The sequence below is a fragment of the Xenopus tropicalis genome, chromosome 6, assembly GCF_000004195.4.
Source record: "Xenopus tropicalis strain Nigerian chromosome 6, UCB_Xtro_10.0, whole genome shotgun sequence".
Lineage (NCBI taxonomy): Eukaryota > Metazoa > Chordata > Amphibia > Anura > Pipidae > Xenopus > Xenopus tropicalis.
In genome coordinates, this window is record NC_030682.2 from 135,460,122 (window position 1) to 135,485,542 (window position 25,421).

At 38.3% G+C, this 25,421-nt stretch overlaps 1 protein-coding gene across 1 annotated transcript in view; it reads right to left on the minus strand.

Moving 5' to 3' along the window:
* csmd3 (CUB and Sushi multiple domains 3) overlaps window positions 1-25,421 on the minus strand; it is a 657,789-nt gene that overhangs the window by 601,864 nt on the left and 30,504 nt on the right. The gene's annotated exons all lie outside the window — the stretch shown is intronic.

The following is a 25,421-nucleotide window of genomic DNA, read 5'->3' on the forward strand; positions in this document are numbered from 1 at the left end:
TCCCTTCCTCCCTTTCTTCCTTCCTCCCTTCCTTCCTTCCTTCCTTCCTTCCTTTCTTTCTTTCTTTCTTTCTTTCTTTCTTTCTTTCTTTCTTTCTTTCTTTCTCGCTTTCTTTCTTTTTCTCTTTCTTTCTTTCATTATTATTGATGACGAGTAGGCCGGGGCCATTTCCTAGTATGTTTCAGTATCACTTCAGTTTAAATGAGATTTGTGTGTTACAGAACAGTTTCCTCTCTCAGTTCTAATTCTATGTTTACTGGTTGTTTTTCAACAGGATTTTAATTGTTTATTAAGCTCATATGCCTGCAAATTGATAACTTGTGTACATGCAAACATTTTCAACATAAAAAGCTTTGCTGAAAAATAAGCTTTGTGAAAATACAAACTGTCTGCCAATTATGCAAAGCAATTTGGGAGCCAAAACAGCCTTTTCTTTCTCCCTACTAGTACGTGCTAAAGTTAAAATTTGCCATGTTTTCAAGATTAAAAAGAGGTGCCAGCCAAATATTCAGGAAAGAAAAGCAGATAAATCAGTATATACTGTATGAAAAGTAGTAGTGTCTTTGGTATTAAAGTAAAACATGCAATGCTGATATATAGGCAACATAGTGGGCTTCTTTATGGGTTCCAGAAACAAGAACATCTTAGTGTTAAATATGTATTAGACCAAAGTATAAATAAAACACCTTGTCTGTGAAAGGTTTTTATTCATCTCACTTATGGCATACATAATATATTAAAGTCTAACGCGAGTGAACTTGCTGAGTAATCGTGCAACTCATGCAAGTGGCTTTTCAGTTTAATCAGTAGGGATGAGGCAATAAGTGATAAGGATAATGCAATCTCCATGGAGAACAACTTGCATTGCATATGCTTCAAAAGACACCCTTAATCATATATACAGTAAAACATTTCAAAAGTTCAAAAGAATTACATTTAGTTCCGTAAAGAAGAAAAAAAAAATTATAAGCATGTATGTGCTATTTGATAAATTTACGACCAGTTATAAACTGATATATTGAAGATATATGGCTATTAAAGTTAGCTTTGCAATGAAACAAAATTCCCATAGACCTAATATTACTCCAACAAACCAATTATACAGTAGTCTCCATTAAACGTATAAAAAAAAATCACAACATATGCATCCATGTTAAAAAAACCTAGTCAACCCGAAATTTTTCAACAGGCATGGATTCTCATGGATCCTATTGGGTTTATTTAATGGTTAAATGATTCCCTTTTCTCTGTAATAATAAAACAGTACCTGTACTTGATCCCAACTAAGATATAATTACCCCTTATTGGGGGCAGAACAGCCCTATTGGGTTTATTTAATGGTTAAATGATTCCCTTTTCTCTGTAATAATAAAACAGTACCTGTACTTGATCCAAACTAAGATATAATTACCCCTTATTGGGGGCAGAACAGCCCTATTGGGTTTATTTAATGGTTAAATGATTCCCTTTTCTCTGTAATAATAAAACAGTACCTGTACTTGATCCCAACTAAGATATAATTACCCCTTATTGGGGCAGAACAGCCCTATTGGGTTTATTTAATGGTTAAATGATTCCCTTTTCTCTGTAATAATAAAATAGTACCTGTACTTGATCCCAACTAAGATATAATTACCCCTTATTGGGGGCAGAACAGCCCTATTGGGTTTATTTAATGGTTAAATGATTCCCTTTTCTCTGTAATAATAAAACAGTACCTGTACTTGATCCCAACTAAGATATAATTACCCCTTATTGGGGGCAGAACAACCCTATTGGGTTTATTTAATGGTTAAATGATTCCCTTTTCTCTATAATAATAAAACAGTACTTGTACTTGATCCCAACTAAGATATAATTACCCCTTATTGGGGGCAGAACAGCCCTATTGGGTTTATTTAATGGTTAAATAATTCCCTTTTCCCTGTAATAATAAAACAGTACCTTGTACTTGATCCCAACTAAGATATAATTAATCCTAAATGGATCCAAATTAAGATCCCTTATCCAGATGACCCCAGGTCCCCAGCATTCTGGATAACAGATCCCATACCTGTACATTAAAAAATGTAAGAATTACAAAATGCTAACCTCTATTTATTGAGCTTCTTAAATAGTTTGGAACTTTAATCCAACAAGTGGTTTCTTAACTCTAAGGGGCACATTTACTAATCCACGAATCCGAATCACGAATGGGAAAAAATCGTATTGGAAACGAAAATTTCGGAAGATCGCAAATATCACGAAAATGCTTACTAAAAAATCGTATTAGTCACGATAATATCGTATTGGCGATCCGAAAGTCACAAAATTTTCGTACCGAACAGTTGTAAACAGCGGTAAAACCTTTCTGATTTTTCCGTGCAAACGTCCGAAAAAGTCGTGCGGTGTACGAAAAAGTCGTGCGCCGTACGAAAAAGTCATGCGGACGCCCGAAAAAATCTGCGAAAATACATTTGGAGCATTCGCATGAACGCTCGAGCGTTCGTGCTTTTGTAAATGTGCCCCTAAATCTTAAGTATTTCATTATTAGACCTTTGTATACTTAGCTGCAGCTTTTCAGGCCTGACACTATAGGTAAAACTACATAGAACAACAATTACTTGATTAGCTAATTATTAGTAATCTATCTAATGGGTCTTATAAAAATGTTATTTAATGTGTAGGATGTGAAACAAATAGTTTAAATTATAGGTCAGGAATAAAAAAACAATATCAATGCAAAGAAGGAGTGAGAAGCGCGGTTGTTGCTGATTAGTGTTAATTAAAAAGACTCTAAAGGCATTTCCCTTAAAATGTCCATGTTTAAAGGGCCGGGGAATCTGGAGAGCATTTGTTGATTGCCCACTATAATTTTCTTAACACAGATACTTTTATTAGAAGTCTAATTACTGATTTTTAAGCTTGGGATGTTAGTGATTCTGTTTTTACCTGGGCAGATAACACAAATGCTTACTGGCACTATAATAGTGCAGCCATGTAATCATTATTTGCAGATACCCCTGCATATTCTAAGTGAAAAGAAATACCATTTACGGTACAAACTGATTATATACAATCTGGTTAAGTGTTAAATGGTGTTGGAAGTATAAAACCGTTTTCATTACTTTTCTTACACTTTTTTTATTCTTAATTTTTTTTTTCCCAATAAATTAGTCACAATAGTGCAAGCTAGAATGCTATATTTATTCTGCAGAATGCTTTACCTGAGTAAACAGCCATAGAAGCTCTCTGTGTTTGTTTAAGGTAGCAGCTGCCATTTTAGCTTGGTTGGCCATCACTTACCTTCCTGCAGGCTGCTTCCTGGAACTGCTCTCATCTCAGATTACAGCAGGGATGGGAGGGGAGGAGGAGGAGAAGGAGAAGGGAGGGGGAAAGAAGAGAGAAGAGGAGCTAACTGAGCAGGCTTTTGCTATGCCCTGAAGGATTTTGCTTAGAGCGGGAAGTAGAAGATCATGTATACAGAATAGAAGGAAAGAAATGTGATGTTTCTTTTTACTGATGAAACAGAGCAGCAGTTCTGTAAGTGTTTATGGCTGCATTTACATAGACCTTTCCTATAAAACTTTTTTTTTTTCCTTTCTTTCTCCTTTGATAAAAGAATGCCATTAATGGAAATGAGTTTTTGTGGTTTCAAACAAATATAAATCCGAAAAAAATAAAATGACTATGAGTAAATATTCATCAAAATATCAGTGTCACAGAGAGGTGACGCATATGATAAGTCACTTTTGTACTTGTGCTGCGTTCTCTGTGTAACCCTGTAACCCCTCTGTGACTCCACAGGGATGCAGAAAAAAAGCTTAAAAATGTTCCTGGGGATACACCAAATACTAAAGGGAGACATTTTCTCAAGGCATATTAGAGTTTATCTAACAAGCAATTGAACCCCAGGTTATCAAAAATCCAGCATGAAGAGCAGAATGCAGCATCAGGAGGCACAAGCCCGCACTGCCCATACCACCTACCATAGGGCAAGCAGCAAGGTCAGGGCCTATGTCTTCTGAGAGAGTGGGGTGTCTATATGTATCCACCCTCACTAGTACATTGTGACAAATGATCAGTGTATATGTAAGGATACCTGTAGCTCTGAGCACTCCAAAAAGCAGTCAATTGGAACACTGTATTACAGCAGTTAAGTTTTACCCTTGGATAGTAACTGTAGATGTTGACATAGTAACATAGTAAGTTAGGTTGAAAAAAGACATACGTCCATCACGTTCAACCATAATACCTATATATAACCTGCCTAACTGCTAGTTGATCCAGAGGAAGGTAAAAAAAACCCATATGAAGCCTCTCTTTAACCCTGTATTCCCTCACTTACTAAGAATCCATCCAGCCCCTTCTTAAAGTTATATAATGTATCAGCCAGCACGACTGATTCGGGGAGGGAATTCCACAACTTCACAGCTCTCACTGTAAAAAATCCTTTCTGAATATTTAAATGGAACCTCCCTTCTTCTAATCGGAGTGGGTGCCCTCGTGTCCGTTGGAAGGACCTACTGGTAAATAAAACATTAGAAAGGTTATTATATGATCCCCTTATATATTTATACATAGTTATCATGTCACCTCTTAAGCGCCTCTTCTCCAGTGTAAGCAGACCCAACTTGGCCAGTCTTTCTTCATAACTGAAACTTTCCATACCCTTTACCAGCTTAGTTGCCCTTCTCTGGACCCTCTCTAACTCAGTAATGTCCCGTTTGAGCACTGGAGACCAAAACTGAACAGCATATTCTAAATGGGGCATTACCAGCGGTGGTAATACATTACAAGTAATGGTACTATGTCAGATGATACAATGGGCCCGATTCACTAAAGTCCGAAATAAGGAGTGCTATTTATAGCATGCGTTAAAAATCTTATCACTTCTTATTTTTCGCTCGATTCACTAAAAGGACACTTGTGATAATTAAGAAGCGATGTTCTTGGCGTTATTTATCTTATGATGACTTATTTTAATGAAAAAAACTATGCGATAAGCGTTATAGGGGCCGATTCACTAAAGGTCAATAACGCTTATCGCATTTTTTCCTTAAAAAGCATGCGATAATTAAGTATCGATTCATCAAAGTCATTTCGCATGTGTTAATCCGCATATCGCATGCACAAAAAAAACGCATTGCGTTAATTAGCGAATAGAAATAGTACTAACGCATGATTCACAAACACATATGAAGCGTTAAACGTGCAAAATATTGTGTTAATCTGTGTGAATATTAACCCTACTTGGGGCAGGCGGTACTTAATATCTTGTGCGCTGCGTAATATATTGCTTGGCGACACAACATGGAGTTTGCAGTCGTATTTTTTCAAGTATATGTTGGCCCTAGAGTGATGCATCCTCCAGTTTTCAGGGAAATGGTGGTTTTCAGAAAGTAATGGTTACGTGTGTAATATATTGCGTTCTGCGTAATATATTGCATTCTGCGTAAAATATCGCGCGCTGCGTAATATCTTGTGCGCTGCGTAATATATTGCTTGAAAATATGTCATTGTAAGATAAAATAACGTCAAGAACATCGCTTCTTAATTATGACAAGTGTCCTTTTAGTGAATCGAGTGAAAAATAAGAAGTGATAAGATTTTTAACGCATGCTATAAATAGCACTCCTTATTTCGGACTTTAGTGAATCGGGCCCAATATGTTAAATAATGTCCTAATAGTCAAAGGAGAAGGAAAGCTTCAATCACTGGTGGGGTGCCAAATGTTAAGTATCCCCCAATTATTGCAATTACTTACCTGATACCCCGGGTCAGTGCTCCTAATAACTGCATTGGTCTGAGGTATTTCTGTGGAGCACCGGCCTGGGGTATAAGGAAGGCGATTACAATCACTGGAGGGGTGCCTAACATTTGACGCACCCCAGTAATTGAAACTTTCCTTCTTCTTTAATGAAAACATGTGTTACTATACATACTGCGGCACATTTTAGAACTTCTGCTTCCTTAAAAATATATTCTTTAAGCCATCTTGTTACAGAGTTAAAGATACCCATTTCTCTGGTTCTAAAGTGTTTCATTGCCGAGATAACTGCTAAAATACTTGCAAAATACCATTGCTGCTTTCCTTAAGTAACCCCACGTCATTTTGTTGATTAGCATAAAACACTTTCTATTAATTGTTAAAAAGTAATTCTATAAAATGCACTAATTATAGTAGGGGAGTGAGACATATAATGATATTTGCCATCTGGTGAATTAAAATGGTGAACGTGTTGGATAATGTTCCAATGAATATTGCAAGGGAACGAGGTGGTTAGTTAGAGCATTAATGGAGCAGACATAGGCCATTTAGCATATTTGGGGTTTTGGAAATGATATGGCTCGTTGGGCAAAATGATTTGCTACAATATTTCTCTGTTTTTTTTTTTTCTCTCCATTGTTTGTTTGCTTCTGAAACATTTTACTATGCCTGTATTATAAGATATCAGCGTAAAAAGAACAATAACGTTTTCTGCATCTTTGATACCCACCAAAATAGATACCGCCTTTTATCAGCACAGTTTCAGTTGCTTTTGGTTCTTAAAGGTTAATATAAATTAAAAGTAAGTCTAAAGGCATTCTGTTTAAGTACTTACTGCATATCTAAATTCCCAGATCCCTGCTTGCTTCTCTGAGATATGGTGCTGGCAGCCTACAGCAGTGTGAAGCCTACAGTGACATCACTGAAATCTCTCTCCCCTTCCTGTAGGTGCCAGCGGCAGCCTTCCTATTCTCTGAGCATGTGTGTAACTTGATCCTGTCTCCTGTTCTGAGCTACACATGCCCACCAGCCAATCAGAAGCGGATCTGGCAGAGGGGAGGGAATGAAACACATGTGCAGTATGAAGCAAGGAGGGAAAGGAAGGGAGAATACCTTTTTAGAGATGGCTGCCTGTTCTAGAAAATGTGAAGTAAGTGTGACTGAGTAAATATCTGATTAGGTGAGCCAAAAGTGTGGCGTTTTTACTAAACAATAGGAGGACAATTGGGCAGTATGCTTTTTACATTTTGACTTGCATTCTCCTTTGAGGTCTGGATATTAATAGCGTAAACATATATACAAGTTACATCAATGAATATAGTAAAGAATATCTATTTGAAAATGTTGCTGTTACCTTTGATATAGACTTAGTACTAATCAGTGATTACTTTTAAAACCCAGCTGCATTCCAGCCTCTGCCTAATGTACCATACGGCTAATGATTTTTTGTGTGGAAACTAATGCTGGTCTTATCGCGAAGTATAAGTTTATAAAATAAAAAACAAATAACAAGGACAAAAGCAAATTATTGTATGCTAACCAACTTAAATTTACAAATGAAAGTACTTAATAGAGATCTATTATCTGGAATGCTTGGACCTGAGATTTTCTGTAAATGAAGTTGTTCTCTAATATTGATCATTATACAGTAGCTTAAGGCTACTAAAACTTTTAGAAAAAGTTTATGTTGTCACCAATATGGATTTCTGCAGCTTAGTTCTCATCAAGTACATGTATGGGATCTGGACACCCGTAACCGGAAAGCTCCAAATTATGGGAATGCAATCTCTCATAGACTCAAAACAGTACCTTATACTTCATCCTAACTAAGATATAATTCATCCTTATTGGAGGCAAACCAATCCAATTGTATTTATTTTATGTTTAAATGATTTCCTTTTCTCTGTAATAATAAAACAGTACCTGTACTTGATCCCAACTAAGATATAATTACCCCTTATTGGGGGCAGAACAGCCCTATTGGGTTTATTTCATGGTTAAATGATTCCCTTTTCTCTGTAATAATAAAACAGTACCTGTACTTGATCCCAACTAAGATATAATTACCCCTTATTGGGGGCAGAACAGCCCTATTGGGTTTATTTAATGGTTAAATGATTCCCTTTTCTCTGTAATAATAAAACAGTACCTGTACTTGATCCCAACTAAGATATAATTACCCCTTATTGGGGGAGAACAGCCCTATTGGGTTTATTTAATGGTTAAATGATTCCCTTTTCTCTGTAATAATAAAACAGTGCCTGTACTTGATCCCAACTAAGATATAATTACCCCTTATTGGGGCAGAACAGCCCTATTGGGTTTATTTCATGTTTAAATGATTCCCTTTTCTCTGTAATAATAAAACAGTACCTGTACTTGATCCCAACTAAGATATAATTACCCCTTATTGGGGGCAGAACAGCCCTATTGGGTTTAATTAATGTTTTATTGATTTTTTTAGTAGACTTAAGGTATGGAGTTCTAAATTACGGAAAGACCCCTTATCCGGAATACCCTTGGTCCCAAGCGTTCTGGATAACGGTTCCTATAACTGTACTGTATTTCCCACATATTTTAATATATTGTAATGTAAATAGATAAACAACATTTCATGGCTAATCTTGTCCATTAAATACAGTATTGCTAAGCATACCAGGAAAAATACACACATTGTATTTGCTACAACCCACTTAAGCTTACTGCAAAAGGTGTACTCATGTTTGCAAAGCCTCAGTCTATTTTCTATTTTTTAGTATTTTTTATTTCTCAGCAGGGAGCTAAGTACCTGCCTAAAATGTAAGCAACTAATGGTGAGGAAGAAAACATTAAAGTAGCTAAAATCTTCATTCATTAGGGCTTACAATCTATATTTAATCACAAAATAAGGCCATAACTATCTGGCATTACAGAAGCACAATGTTCTGTGGTAGTAGAAAAGATGATGTATTGTTGACAAATACTTTCACATGCTGTTTTTCTAAGTTTAGTCTTAAATATAGCAAATTTGTTTTCTATATTTCCCATTTGACATAGAGCTATACTTTACCCTGTGAGACTAAAGTGCACACCCCGTTGAATCACAACAATATGTTGTTCATGATTAACCCAAATGGATACAAGTTTTGTTCTTGTACAGTTGCTTTGAAGACTTCATGTTGAGAAATAACACAGTTGCATTTATAACTTTTGTAACAAGAACCACTGATTAGAATTTTATCCATCTTGCTGAATAGAGATGTAGCGAACTGTTCACCGGCGAACTAATTCGCGCGAACATCGGGTGTTCGCAAGTCCGCAAATTCGGGTTCGCCGGCACCGAAAAAATCGCAAAACTTACGATAACGGTACGAATGCTCCGAAAAAATCGCAAAACTTACGATAACGGTACGAAAAAGTTGCAAAACTTACGATAACGTTACGAATGATCCGAAAAAGTCGCAAAACTTACGATAACGTTACGAATGATCCGAAAAAGTCGCAAAACTTACGATAACGTTACGAATGATCCGAAAAAGTCGCAAAACTTACGATAACGTTACGAATGATCCGAAAAAGTCGCAAAACTTACGATAACGTTACGAAAGATCCGAAAAAGTCGCAAAACTTACGATAACGTTACGAAAGCTCCGAAAAAGTCGCAAAACTTACGATAACGTTACGAAAGCTCCGAAAAAGTCGCAAAACTTACGATAACGTTACGAAAGCTCCGAAAAAGTCGCAAAACTTACGATAACTTTACGAAAGTGCCGGAAAATACGAAAAAGTCGCAAAAATTACCGATCATTTCGAAAAACGGCGTGTGTCAATTTTTCAGAGGTTTTTGCCCTTGATCCCCCTCCTGCATGCCACTGTCCAGGTCGTGGCACCCTTTAAACAACTTTAAAATCAGTTTTCTGGGCAGAAATGGCTTTTCTAGGTTTTAAAGTTCGCCTTCCCATTGAAGTCTATGGGGTTCGCAAAGTTCGCGAATATTCGCAATTTTCGGCGGAAGTTCGCGAACAGGTTCGCGAACTTTTTTTTTGAGGTTCGCCACATCCCTATTGCTGAACACAATTTTTAATCAACTTTCTAATAAGTAGCTTCGTTTTGTCACAACTTTTCATTATATATAGATTTATGTTTAGCTCCACCAAACAAGACAATACCAACATTTTCCTCTATTTCCTAGTTAAGTTTTATCAACAATAATTCAATGTACTCCTAGCTTCATCTTACTTTACAAGGCAGAAAATCGAGGTCACTGTCATTGGTTATATTTACTGTAGGCTATGGCAAGATAAATGCAGTTGAAAATTGTTTGCGGGGCAGCATGGTGAAACCTGAACATGGCTAAACAATGTTCAAGTAGAAAATCTTAAGTCAACAGCAATGAAAAATATGGATTTTTTTTTTACTTACTATTTTTCTTAGGGATCAATACAACATAGTGCTAAAGGAAGATAATCTTATTAAAGGAGAAGGAAAGTCATTTTGGCATTTTACTGCCAATTAGTGCCACCTAGAACACTATATTTATTCTGCAGAAAGCTTGATCATACCCGAGTAAAGAGCCCTAGAAGCTCCCTCTGTTTGTTTAAGATAGCAGATGCCATTTTAGCTTGGTCTTTATAGCTTCCTGCTGCAGCTCTAGCCTTTATAGCTCCGATTACACATTTCTAAGGGTGGGGGGGAGTGAGTTTTATAAATTTTTATGAGAGGGGGGAGCAGGAGAGGGGAGAGAGTAGAGAGCTGCGGGAATCAATGATTCTTCTAAGAGAGGAAGTCAGATATGACAGAACATGTTTACAAAAAAGGAGACAAGAAATCCTGTGTTTCTTTTGATAGAGGAGTGCTTATGGCTGTATTTACATAGACCTTTATAATAAACCTTACTTAGTTTTTACCTTTCCTTCTCCTCTAATAGTCAATAAGCTATTTATTTGTTTTAATTGTCACTCTTCCATCAGTAGAGACCTGGAAAGTTTTTCAACTGACTTTCTGCAACTAATTCCTTTACAGTGCGCCTACAGAAGTAGCCAGTTCCCAGTTAAGGCTAAAAAAAAATACGATCAAGACGTTTTTCAAACAAAAAACAAACCAATATGTTTGGGTTTCTCACTGTGAATTTTCAGGATCTAACAAATCCCAATAGTAAAAATCTATAAAATAAAAACTTGCAACCTAAACTTGTCAAGATGCCAAATCACTGGAAAGCATATTTTCAGCATTCAATCAAGCTGTTAATTAGATATTTTTATTTGCCATTTTTTTGTGAAAGTAATCTCTTCAAGATTGTTTAATATACAAATCTCCATCTAATTTAGAAAAACAAAAGCAAAAATTCTTTCTAACATCTACAGTATGACGGAGACAGCAGCAAAAACAAGAGAACCAGGTGCATCCTCCTAGAAATGAATTCTTCTCCGCATTACATGGATACTGAATTCTAATTTTTGATATATTCCTTATTTTACATTTCTTGGACTTGTTAGTGTTTGTTTTCAGGACTGTCTAAAAACCAAAACTAAAGGAAACAAATGCTGACACACTGAAAGGAAAATAACAAATGGTAGCTTAGGCATTTCTCCAGTGATACAGTATGTCCTGTCGTACCTCACAATGATATGAATGTGAATAGGTAACTGCAAATAGGGAAGGCAGGAGGCAGTGTAATCTGTTTATAATCCAGTAATAGAAATAGCAATATGGTGGGAATCCAAGATGCTTAGTAGATTACAGACATACAAAAAAAAGCTTTATACAGATTCATTTCTTGCTTAGTAAAATAAGGAAATACCTTTAACTTTAATATGTTTCATAAATAATCAGTAGTACAAATCATAAGTACAGCTATGGGATGCGTTATCCGGGAACCTGTTATCCAGAAAGCTCTGAATTATTTTATTAATTGATTTTTTTTAGTAGACTTAGGGGCCCATTTATCAAAGTATGATTGCTTCCGAATACAAAAAAATCGTATTTTTTCTAAGTTTTCGTACTGTGCATATTTTCTGCGTTTTTTTTTCGTTGAATTTTTCGTTTTTTGACACAACGAGTATGAAAGTTTCGGATTTATTAAAGCTTCATTATCATGACTTTCCTTGGGCCGGGTTGGAGAAGCAGAGTGCCATTGAGTCCTATGGGAGACTTTCCTTGAGTCAGGTTGGAGCTGCAGAGTGCCATTGAGCCCTATGGGAGACTTTCCTTGGGCCAGGTTGGAGGTGCAGAGTGCCATTGAGCCCTATGGGAGACTTTCCTTGGGCCAGGTCGGAGCTGCAGAGTGCCATTGAGTCCTATGGTAGGCTTTCCTTGGGCCAGGTTGGAGCTGCAGAGTGTCATTGAGCCCTATGGGAGACTTTCCTTGGGCCAGGTTGGAGCTGCAGAGTGCCATTGAGCCCTATGGGAGACTTTTCTTGGGCCTGGTTGGAGCTGCAGAGTGCCATTGAGCCCTATGGGAGACTTTCCTTGGGCCAGGTTGGAGCTGCAGAGTGCCATTGAGCCATATAGGAGACTTTCCTTGGGCCAGGTTGGAGCTGCAGAGTGCCATTGAGCCCTGTGGGAGACTTTCCTTGGGCCAGGTTGGAGCTGCAGAGTGCCATTGAGCCCTATGGGAGACTTTTCTTGGGCCAGGTTGGAGCTGCAGAGTGCCATTGAGCCCTATGGGTGACTTTCCTTGGGCCAGGTTGGAGCTGCAGAGTGCCATTGAGCCCTATGGGAGGCTTTCCTTGGGCCGGGTTGGAGCTGCAGAGTGCCATTGAGCCCCATGGGAGACTTTGCTTGGGCCAGGTTGGAGCTGCAGAGTGCCATTGAGCCCTATGGGAGACTTTCCTTGGGCCGGGTTGGAGCTGCAGAGTGCCATTGAGCCCTATGGGAGACTTTCCTTGGGCCGGGTTGGAGCTGCAGAGTGCCATTGAGCCCTATGGGAGACTTTCCTTGGGCCGGGTTGGAGCTGCAGAGTGCCATTGAGCCCTATGGGAAACTTTCCTTGGGCCAGGTTGGAGCTGCAGAGTGCCATTGAGCCCTATGGGAGGCTTCCAAAAACATGCACAGAAGGATCAAAGTCAGAAAGGTTTTCCCGCCGTTTACGATCGCTCGGATATGCAAATTTCATGACTTTCAGATCGCCAATACAATATTATTGTGACTATTGCGATTTTATCATAAGCATTTTCGTGACATTTCCGATAATCAGAATTTATCTTATCTAATCCGAATTTTACCCATTTCGGGATTCAAACTCGTACTTTGATGAATCTACCCCTTAAGGTATGGAGATCCAAATTATGGAAAGACCTCTTCTCTGGAATACCCTTAGTCCCGAGCATTCTGGATAACGGGTCCTATACCTGTGAAACAATTCTATGAAATTTTGGCCTACAGAGGCTTAATATTCTATGAAAAATATTTCAGGAATACACATCAGAGCAACCAACATGGCCAGTTATACAGATACAAATGTACCAAATGAGTATAAGCGTCTGTCCCAATATGTTTTTCTAGCCATTTTTTTGAAATTGTGAATGTTTGTACACCCTAATATTAATAGATAGTGATGAGCAAATCTGTCCCATTTCGCTTTGACAAAAATTTGAAGATTACAGGATTCGTGAAACGACAAAAATGTTGCATGTCAACTTTTTGACAAATTTTTACGTTGCGTTTTGAGCAAACAATCCGCCGATGAGAAATTTACCCTGCATCCATGTCTGGCAAATAATTTTGCCCATCAGTATTAATAGAATATCATTATTTTCTTAGGATGAGCTTGAAATTACAATCTAATTTTTTCCAGCAATTTGAACTCCCCAACAGTCCACTGCCTTTATCAGTCTTAGCACCATTGACTATAGAATATTTTCAATTTATTGAATATACTTTAAACACTAATATGTTTGCAACAACATCATCATCAGTTTCATTTTTGTTCTGCATTTTAATTTGTTCATGCTTTTTTAATTGGGATCTTTTAATAAATAACTAGACATTTTGTGTTTTTTGTGGAAATGAGTTTATTCCAAAAAAACTCTAAAACATCAGAAATTTCATAAATCTGCCTCTAAGTAAATGAATTTGTAGTGCAGGTTTTACTACACACAAAGACTTTTAAAGCTACTATATCATGACATCCCAATTAAATAAACCCTTTAGATAAAGGGATGTGTTTTCCTAAAGGCAAAGCATAAATAAACCTACAAATTGATTCTCAGAAATATGTTCATGTAGGGTCAATTTTTCCAGGTGCAACTAAAACTTTAGCCAGGCCTGGGATTCAAAATAGGACCTGAGGCAGAGGTCCAAACAGCCCTCCACAAGCCCACTAATCAGTGACTGTCTGTGGCACCTTTCAGCAGCCCCTCTAGCATATGCCAGAACCCACAGATTGCCAGTCCTGGCCTGAGATTAGCAGTTCTCATTAGGTATGGAGCCTCTCTTTTGTAACCACGAGATGCACCTGGATTGGAATCTTTAGTTCAAAGCCCAACATTCGGCTATTACAAATTAAAATCCCTGGAATGAAATTATATTTTGGCTTTGCTGATGGCAACCTCCTGCCCACTTATGTATGACCACCACTGAAAACAACCTACAATAAAAGCAATTCAAGAAAACTTGATATCCAAAGTGATATACAAAACCCACCAGTGTGTGGCAATGTCCTACATAAATTATTATACAGAGCAACTACCAATAAGATACTAAATAAGATGCTCCTCACTACATTTCTTCACTAGTCTCTCTGCACGTTCCTTGTCATCTCCTCCGTTCCTCTCAGAGCCTCTGTCTTTTTACACCATCCACACCCACTGCGCTCTCTCGCCTTAAACCTTTCTATCTTGTTGCTCCTTACCTCTGGAACTCTATCCCTAAATCCCTCTGTATGGAACACTCACCCACTCTCTTTAAGATAAAACTCAGATGCTACCTTCTGGAGCACTAAAACATTATTTTGCCTAGTCCTGCCCATACCTGGTGCACTCTTACCTTCCAATTTGTGCCTGTATGTTACCCAACCACTTAGATTGTAAGCTCTACGGGGCAGGGACCTCCTTCCTACTGTGTCTCATACCACATGGCACTTACTCCCTGTGTATTTATACTTATTTATTGTATTTATTATAACACTTGTCCTCCCTGTGTGTAATTTTGTATATTGTAAGATTGTACAGCGCTGCGTACCCTTGTGGCGCTTTATAAATAAAGTTATACATACATACATACATACATACAGTACATCTCCTGTGAATGGTCAGCTACGGTCCCTACTTGGATAACTGTTTAGACAATTACCATTTTGGCCAACTAAATTGCTCTTTATGTAACAAACTTATATGTCAATAAATGCCAATATGAAGAATTGTGATCCTTCAATCTGCTAATGAAAGACTGTAGAAATAAAAATGCACAGGTGCTTTTTGTTATACTTTATAGCAGTGATCCCCAACCAGTGGCAGGGGCAATATGTTGCTCACCAACCCCTTGTATGTTGCTCTCAGTGCCCCAAATCAGGTAGTTATTTTTGAATTCCTGACTTGGTGGTTGAATAAAAACAAGATTTCCTACCAAATAAAGCCCCCTGTAAGCTGATAGTGTGCATAGAGGCTGCCTAATAGCCAATCACAGCCCTTATTTGGCTCCTCCATGAACTTTTATGGTGCTTGTGTTGCTCCCCAAGTCTTTTTACATTTGAGTTTGATCACGAGTAAGAAAGGTTGGGGACCCCTGCTCTATAAAATATCGGCAGTTTTTATTACATAGAAGCTTAAAAGGGGAGAGAAAGCAAATGATAGCTAAAAAAAGATCTCCTCTTTATATACGCAGCACAGGGGTATCTATAAAAAATCTTTTTTTTGTGCCAGTGGTCTACATAACACATAATAAGATGCCTATCATAGAATTTTACTGTGAGACCGTATCAAGCAATCGGCTAGAAGAAACATGCTGTTTCAATCTAATATTCCAGAAATAGCATACATTTTAATGTATCTTCTTTGAAATTAGATCTTCACGCAAGCAAAGGTATTAATACTTCCAACTATTTAATCTGTGAAATATCAGGACACAGCTGACTTATCAGTGTTGAGGGAACATGAGCAAAATGCCCAGAATAAAGACTGTTCCTTTTAAAAAGCAATGTCAAATATCAAAAATGAAAAATATTTTCATCAAATATGAAAAATCTTTCCTTTAGACTTTGAATGTATTCCCAAAGCAGTGGCAATCAATCTGATTGAGAGGCACAATGCAATTATGCAAAGCCTGCATTTCAAGCATGGTTTTTTATATATCTAAGAACAATATGTCATCAGTTTTATAAATGACAAACAAGCAATGTCATCTGAATGAAAGTACTTTATCTTGTAAAAAACAGAGGGTACCTAAGCATGGTATAGGTAAATGGGATAATTTGTTATTCAGATAAAATAGAACATATTGCAATTGCAGACTTCACGGAGTTCAAGAAAATGTGTGTAGCCCATTTCTAGTGGGATACGAGCCAAAATAAGCTGCTGGCTATAAATGTGCTTTTCTGGCTCACTAAAGTGTCACTTGGCAACTAAGGAGGAAAACCTGTTGTACCAGCTGAAGACTTAGAAGAAAATACAAAGAAAAGTATAAAAATAAAAATGTTGGGGTGGAGAGAATATACAGATAGATTTGTATTTAGTTGCAAGCATAACAATCTTGGTTTGCAGTCCAAATATAGAGGAGAGCACCATAAAGCAGAATTCTGCTAAAATGCTATTTATTTCAGACCAAAATACAAAACATGTTTCGGGCAATGTGACGCCCTTTATCAAGATAAAGGGCGTCACATTGCCCGAAACATGTTGTCTATTTTGGTCTGAAATAAATAGCATTTTAGCAGAATTCTGCTTTATGGTGCTCTCCTCTATATTTGGATTGTATTGAATGGCTCAGCGGTGTGCCTTGCGAGGATTGATGCATCAAGCCTGATCTTAGGGCTGTGCGGTTGAATACCTATTTGTTAATCTTGGTTTGCAGATTGGGGGGAAAGCAAAAAGGAGTAAAAGCGCTATTTTGGCCAAACCATTTAGAAATTTATAATATGGGCAATACTATGCCAAAGTGATTCTCTGATCATAAATTACGAATGTATATGGCCAAAACAGAATAAAAAATGCAAGTTGGCTGCTTCTAAAAAGGGATGTTAGAGCTGAGGTTGGACTTTATCACTCTACATGACTCTACATTAACTGCCATCAATTTATAATTAATGCTGTACATTTATATTTTCAGGTTATGCATAGTGATGAGCTAATCTGTCCTGTTTTGCTTCACCGAAAAATTTGTGAAACTGCTGAAAAATTCAGGAAATGGCGAAAAATGTGTAAAAATGCCGCTGCCGCACAACTTTTTTGACGAGCGCTATATTTTTTAATGTGACTGCAGCTTATTCCATGTAAACCCAACTTTTTTACTCAACCACAATGTTTTGGATGCAACCAAAACTTTTTCATCATTTGGTGAATTTTTGCAACAGTTTTGCAAAATCATTTTGCCAATTGTGAAATGCGGAATTTTGCAGCAAATCCATGCCTGGTGAAACATTTCGTTTATCACTAGTTATGCATTGATCTGTGTTTCCTGTCTGTTTAATGTCAACACACTGCAGCAAGATCACTGCCACTGTAAGCCTCTGCTGGTAATCGAGCCAGGAACCTGCTGGTTGTTGACTGTTCACCTTAACAACTGGGCCAGGAGAGCACTCACTCTTATATTTGAACATTAGTTCCCCATCACAACCCAGCAGCCTTATCTGTCATTTAGAGATAATTGTGCCCTATATAAATTCACTTCCCAAACCACTTCCTGGCCTGGGCATTAACTTCTGCTAGCTTGAGTACTGCGGCTAATCCTTCACTCTTGCCTCTTGTCTTGTTCTTGCTCCAGTCCTGTTACTGCTTTAGTCCTGCCTGGTCCTGTTCTTGTTCTGAGTCTGTCCAAATTCTTCTCCCTCCCCTGCCCAATTCTGTCTCAATACCTGCTCTGTCCCACCCATGCCCCAATGCCTGCCCCTTTCTGTTCTTGTCTGTACCATTCCAGTTTGGTTACAATGACCATTCCGCTATGGAAAGACACACAACCCATCAAAATGCCTTTTACATACAGTAGGTGAGGACTGGAGGATAAATTTATTGTGGCTTTTTTCATAATATGTGAAATTCACATAACTTGGCCTAGAATGTCATGGAACATCACAGGTTACATGTTACAAAGGTTGTCACACTGAATTATAAGAAAGTATTCACTGAAAAATGTGGGTGATTTATTTATTGGTGATTTTTTTGTTGCAGCAAGTTTTCACAGCAGTATTGCAGAAGATATTGTGAAATGTGGAATTTCGCGTTGTATCCATACCTGGATTCACTCAATAGTGAAGAGCAAATAATTTAATTGAAAAATAAGAGTGAAGATAAGCAAATCGAATTAAGTAGAAACATAACCATCTCTGTAAAGCTTTTTCACTTCGCTCTGAGACATTATATGGTGTTTGTGCTTACAAAGTCAATTCTACTAGAACCTGTTATACACATGAGGAATTTAAATGGGGGCTTCCTTCAAGGCTCTTGGATCTTTATATTCAATTATCTGTTTAGTACACACAAAAAAAATCCTTATCATTGTAGAATTATAATTCAGGATTAATAACTGCATAAACTTTTGTGTCAGTCTTTCATAAACCAGTTGTTTCATTCACTAGTAACATAGTAAGTTAGGTAGAAAAAAAGATGTACGTCCATCAAGTTCAACCATAATGCCTATATATAACCTGCCTAACTACTAGTTGATCCAGAGGAAGGCAAAAACCCCATCTGAAGCCGCAGAGGGGAAAAAATTCCTTCCTGACTCCAAGATGGCAATCTGACCAGTCCCTGGATCAACTTGTACCAAGAGCTATCTCCCATAACCCTGTATTCCCTCACTTGTACTGAGAGCTATCTCCCCTACCCCTGTATTCCCTCACTTGTACTGAGAGCTATCCCCCCCTACCCCTGTATTCCCTCACTTGTACTGAGAGCTATCCCCCCTACCCCTGTATTCCCTCACTTGTACTGAGAGCTATCCCCCCTACCCCTGTATTCCCTCACTTGTACTGAGAGCTATCCCCCCTACCCCTGTATTCCCTCACTTGTACTGAGAGCTATCTCCCATACCCCTGTATTCCCTCACTTGTACTGAGAGCTATCCCCCCTACCCCTGTATTCCCTCACTTGTACTGAGAGCTATCCCCCCTACCCCTGTATTCCCTCACTTGTACTGAGAGCTATCTCCCATACCCCTGTATTCCCTCACTTGTACTGAGAGCTATCTCCCCTACCCCTGTATTCCCTCACTTGTACTGAGAGCTATCTCCCATACCCCTGTATTCCCTCACTTGTACTGAGAGCTATCTCCCATACCCCTGTATTCCCTCACTTGTACTGAGAGCTATCCCCCATACCCCTGTATTCCCTCACTTGTACTAAGAGCTATCTCCCATACCCCTGTATTCCCTCACTTGTACTGAGAGCTATCTCCCCTACCCCTGTATTCCCTCACTTGTACTGAGAGCTATCTCCCCTACCCCTGTATTCCCTCACTTGTACTGAGAGCTATCCCCCCTACCCCTGTATTCCCTCACTTGTACTGAGAGCTATCTCCCCTACCCCTGTATTCTCTCACTTGTACTGAGAGCTATCCCCCCTACCCCTGTATTCCCTCACTTGTACTGAGAGCTATCTCCCATACCCCTGTATTCCCTCACTTGTACTAAGAGCTATCTCCCCTACCCCTGTATTCCCTCACTTGTACTGAGAGCTATCTCCCATACCCCTGTATTCCCTCACTTGTACTGAGAGCTATCTCCCATACCCCTGTATTCCCTCACTTGTACTAAGAGCTATCTCCCCTACCCCTGTATTCCCTCACTTGTACTGAGAGCTATCTCCCATACCCCTGTATTCCCTCACTTGTACTGAGAGCTATCTCCCCTACCCCTGTATTCCCTCACTTGTACTGAGAGCTATCTCCCATACCCCTGTATTCCCTCACTTGTACTGAGAGCTATCCCCCCTACCCCTGTATTCCCTCACTTGTACTGAGAGCTATCTCCCATACCCCTGTATTCCCTCACTTGTACTGAGAGCTATCTCCCATACCCCTGTATTCCCTCACTTGTACTGAGAGCTATCTCCCCTACCCCTGTATTCCCTCACTTGTACTGAGAGCTATCCCCCCTACCCCTGTATTCCCTCACTTGTACTGAGAGCTATCCCCCCCTACCCATGTATTCCCTCACTTGTACTGAGAGCTATCTCCCCTACCCCTGTATTCCCTCACTTGTACTGAGAGCTATCTCCCATACCCCTGTATTCCCTCACTTGTACTGAGAGCTATCTCCCCTACCCCTGTATTCCCTCACTTGTACTGAGAGCTATCTCCCCTACCCCTGTATTCTCTCACGTGTACTGAGAGCTATCCCCCCTACCCCTGTATTCCCTCACTTGTACTGAGAGCTATCTCCCATACCCCTGTATTCCCTCACTTGTACTGAGAGCTATCTCCCCTACCCCTGTATTCCCTCACTTGTACTGAGAGCTATCTCCCCTACCCCTGTATTCCCTCACTTGTACTGAGAGCTATCTCCCCTACCCCTGTATTCCCTCACTTGTACTGAGAGCTATCTCCCCTACCCCTGTATTCTCTCACGTGTACTGAGAGCTATCTCCCCTACCCCTGTATTCCCTCACTTGTACTGAGAGCTATCTCCCCTACCCCTGTATTCCCTCACTTGTACTGAGAGCTATCTCCCCTACCCCTGTATTCTCTCACGTGTACTGAGAGCTATCTCCCCTACCCCTGTATTCCCTCACTTGTACTGAGAGCTATCTCCCATACCCCTGTATTCCCTCACTTGTACTGAGAGCTATCTCCCCTACCCCTGTATTCCCTCACTTGTACTGAGAGCTATCTCCCCTACCCCTGTATTCTCTCACGTGTACTGAGAGCTATCTCCCATACCCCTGTATTCCCTCACTTGTACTGAGAGCTATCTCCCATACCCCTGTATTCTCTCACGTGTACTGAGAGCTATCTCCCATACCCCTGTATTCCCTCACTTGTACTGAGAGCTATCTCCCATAACCCTGTATTTCCTCACTTGCTAAGAAGCCATCCAACCCCTTCTTGAAGCTATCTACTTAAATATCAACATTACACAGATTTATCATTATTATTAGTATATGAAGTGGTGTCTCTTCTTCTCGCTTGTGCAGTACACAGTGTTTTTGCTCTGTACTGTCATGTGTTACCTTCTAAAGTTCTGGTGTTTCTAAAGTTCTGGTCTCCTATTCTCCCCCATTTCACTTTATTTTTTCTTGTTACCACTAACTATGAAATAGCTCTCTCACCAGAATTTTAGAAGGTAACACATGACAGTACAGAGCAAAAACATTGTATACTGAAGCAAATTAGGCTTCAGGTGGGGTTTTTTGCCTTCCTCCTCAACTAGCAGTTAGGCAGGTTATACAGTATATAGGCATTATGATTGAACGTGATGGACATACGTCTTTTTTCAACCTACTGTAACTTACTATGTTACTATGTAAGTTCTACTGGAGGACCAAATTCATGGCATTGTCTATTAGAATATATATTCTGTATACTGTATATTTTCTGCAAAATCCCTGTTTGCTAAATTGATTTTAACACAGTTTTCTTTTCCTTCTTATAAAATAATCATCATGACCAGAGAGATCCATTATGACCAGGAAAAGACATGTCTTTTATTGTTTTAAAATGACTGACTGGAAACTTATTGGTAACTGGTTCTGCATTGCCCTATTTTAAAAATGACTTCTATGTATAATATGTAGAAAGATAAAAATGGGAAATTGGTGATAAGGCCACTAAATAAAGATTTATCTTTCTATACAGTATGGAATTGAATTTTAGGCTCAAACATCAAACTTAAGAAGTGAATTAAAAGGTCTAGTAGTTTAGCCACTCATAGAAAACCATTAACATAACTTTATGTAGAAATAGCATTTAAGCACAGTTATAGAGTGCATTGGTTACTCAAGATATTGCTATTAGGCTTAATGTCTTAATGGGCTATGTAAGCCCACTGAAGGCAATTTAAAAGGCTGGAGTGTTTTACTGTACATTACATAGATCAATTTTCCTTAAATGGGCTTCAATCTTGTGTTATCTTTGCTATTTATGTTCTCTTCTTCTATAACATATTTGAAAAATATAGAGTTCATTAGAGATACGTTTCTTAAAATATAACTATCACTCCATGCTCCTTATTACTGGGCAATACTGAGAAATTGGACATAAGTGCTTTTTTTCCTAGCTCGAGATAAATACAGCCTGACATTCATATGATGAGTTATAATTAAATAACTTAAAGTTTCAAATCCTCCCCTGCTGTACTTGTGAATAGTAATGGTTGCCTGCATGTTTTTAATGAAACTGGAATACACAGGAGGATGCAGAGAAACAAAGAACACAAATACTGTAAAGAATTCTCAGCATGATAACTGTAAAGTCAAAAAGAGGACAAGTATTTGTGTCTGTGGTTGAGACTTTGCAAAGAGAAATAGGGGAATTTATCAAAGGATCCAAACAGAGTTCACCACAGAGAATTGTACAGCTCTCTATTCACTTTTATAGGATTTTTAGAGACATATTTATCAATAGGTCATAATTAGTGATGAGCAAATTTTTTCGGCAGGCATGGATTCGCAGCAAATTTCCGCATTTCGCCACTGGCGAATTGTTTCGCGAAACCTCTGTGAAAATTCACGCCGCAGAAAAATTTGTTGCACGGAATTTTTTTGTTGCATGTCAAATTGGGCGCATTCGTGTCAGAAAAAGGCGCGGTCACGTAAAAATTAGGCGCGGTCACGTCAAAAAAGGCACGGTTGCATCGAAAAAGTGTGGCCAACATAAAAAAAAAGATGCGCCTGACAGAGAATAGACACGGTGACAAAAAAAATCACGAGACAAATTCATTTTGTGAATTTTTCTACCCTTCGCGGATTTTCTTGCCATTTCGAAAATTTTATGGCAAAGCAGGACAGATGTGCTCATCACTAGTCATAATTAGTGATGAGCAAAATTTTTCGCCTAGGCATGGATTCCCAGAGAATTCACGCATTTCGCCATTGGCAAATTGTTATGTGTAATTGGAGCGAAAATTTGCAGCGGAAAAATTAATTGTGCATCAAAATAGTAGCGGTCGCTGCAAAATAGGTGCGGTCATATAAAAATAGCCGCAGTTGCGTCAAAAAAAGAGGCAGTAGCGTCAAAAAAAAATGCGGGCAACAAAAAAAAAGACGCATGTGACAAAAAAGTGGCGCAACAAGTGTTTCGCAAATTTTTTCGCTGTTTTCTGAATTTTTTTGTTGTTTCGCAAATTTTATGGCAAAGCAAAACAGGACAGATTCGCTCATCACTAGTCATAATAAAGTTTACTCTTTGGTAAATACGTCTATAGAAAGTTAATATTAAGCTGTAACGTTGCCCTCTATTGAATTGTGGCAAACTTTATTTTTAACCATGCCACTTAGCGGCAGATTTAGAAATATTCATATTCATTTTTACCATGACATGAGTTCAAATTGAGAATTCCAGTTTCTGAAATTTAAGTTTTCAAGATTTGGCATGAAACACATGAAAACTATCTAAAGACTGATATACAGTCAATAGGATTGTATTAGCACAGTCCAAGCCAATTTTCACTTTAGCGTTTCAGGATTAATTAGAAATTTGGCTTTTAACTATTTTTTCAGATTTTCATGCAATCAGTTTCTTAAGACTTAAGATTTTTATATTTTAAAAATTTAATTTTTGATCAGTCTGCCCTCCCATATTTATATTTAGGCGTTGGCTTGGGAGGGGCCTGGATTTATAACATGGGATAAATGGCATTTAGTAACATTTGATTTTTTTTTCATAATTCATATTTTTTTGCACCAAAATAAAATGTTGTTGCAGAAACAGAAACACACATTTTTGTGATTAATTTTGCCACAAAACTGCGGTAAATCTGAAAGAAAAAACACACCATCTAAAAGCTGTTGAGATCATGTAGAAGTCAATGGCAGGTATCCTTTTTACAATTGGAAGATATCTCTTTGCTCTGTGGTTTTAGAGGTTTTCTGGGATTTTTGACACTTGCATTTGTGTGACAATATGAAAAAGTTGCAGTTTTTATTGTTTTTTGCTCGTCTTTTTTCATACTTTTTCAATTCAAATCTTTTAATAAATAGCTAGATATTTGGGTTTTTAGTGGAAATGAGCTAAATTGTGATTTGAAAAAACGCAAGTCAGAATGAGACTGCCCGTAGGTGTGATCAGTTTTGGTAGGCATGACTGTATATATTAGTCTTATAACTAGTGATGAGCGAATTTTTTCACCAGGCATGGATTCACAGCGAATTTCTGCATTTCGTCATTGGCAAATTGTTTCGCAAAACTTCTGTGAAAATTCGCTGTGGAAAAATTTGTCACGCAATATTTTTTTGTTGCGCGTCAAAAAAGGGCACGGTCGCATCAAATTGGGCGCAGTTGCTTCAAAAAAGTGCATGGTCGAGTCAAAAAAATGCAGGTCGCGTCAAAAAAAGCACAGGCGACAAAAAAAAATAGACGCGGGCGACAAAATAAACATGGCCAACAAAAAAATCTAGCAACAAATGTGTTTTGCAAATTTTTTGCCATTTCGAAAATTTTCTTGCCGTTTCGCAAATTTTATGGCGAGGCGAAACGGGGCTGATTTTCTTATCACTACTTATAACTGTAATTAATCTCATTATACAAATCGTTAACTGCAAGAAACACAGAAATACCCTAAAACCAAGTGATTCCCCATTTCAGATAATCTGTGTGTTTTTTTTTTGTCTGGTATATTTATTATTGTCCATTAAAGTGAGATGTGGTGGAATGGCACTGCTAGAGTCCAAATAATAGGATAAAAAAGAGAAAAGTTCAAAATACTGGAAGGTCAACCTACTGACCCTCACCTCATTTTATCAACAGAAATAATGAATGCTCAATAAACGAGATAGAGCTATATTTATGACTGCTGATATTAGTTTACACAGTCTGCATTCTAACACTGTGACGGTATTTGGCAACCTTAAGTCACTCATGTTCCTTGTGGCAGAAGTGTATTCATTTAGAATGTAAGCTCTATAAGAAAATTGGACACTGCAGACAATAAAAATACTAAATGCTATGAATAAATTGTGTGATAAAATTTAGGGTGAAATGAAAGACATGAAGAAAGGTTATGAAGAACTGGGAAGGGTCAAAAGAGGCGCTAGGAAGTAAAAAGGGCTCTTGGATAATGTGCAAATTACATTTTAGTCACTATGTGCTGGGATCTAACCTAACACCTTCATGTTTTTTAAGAGAACTCAACACTAGATGAGCTTAGATTCTGAAATATCAGATGAGTAACACACTAGGCTCCCACAGCTCCCACACGTTATTCTGTGAATTCATAGCGTAAATGCTGAGAATTATTGTAAATAGGAAACCACGCACATCCTTAATGAAAAATGTTTATCCTGTCCAAAGCCCAAGTGTTTTTAAAGAATTAATATACATTAGTTTTAGCACAAATTACAGATACAAAGCTCCCAACTTTCCCTTTTTTTTGGCGGACAGTCCCTCTTTT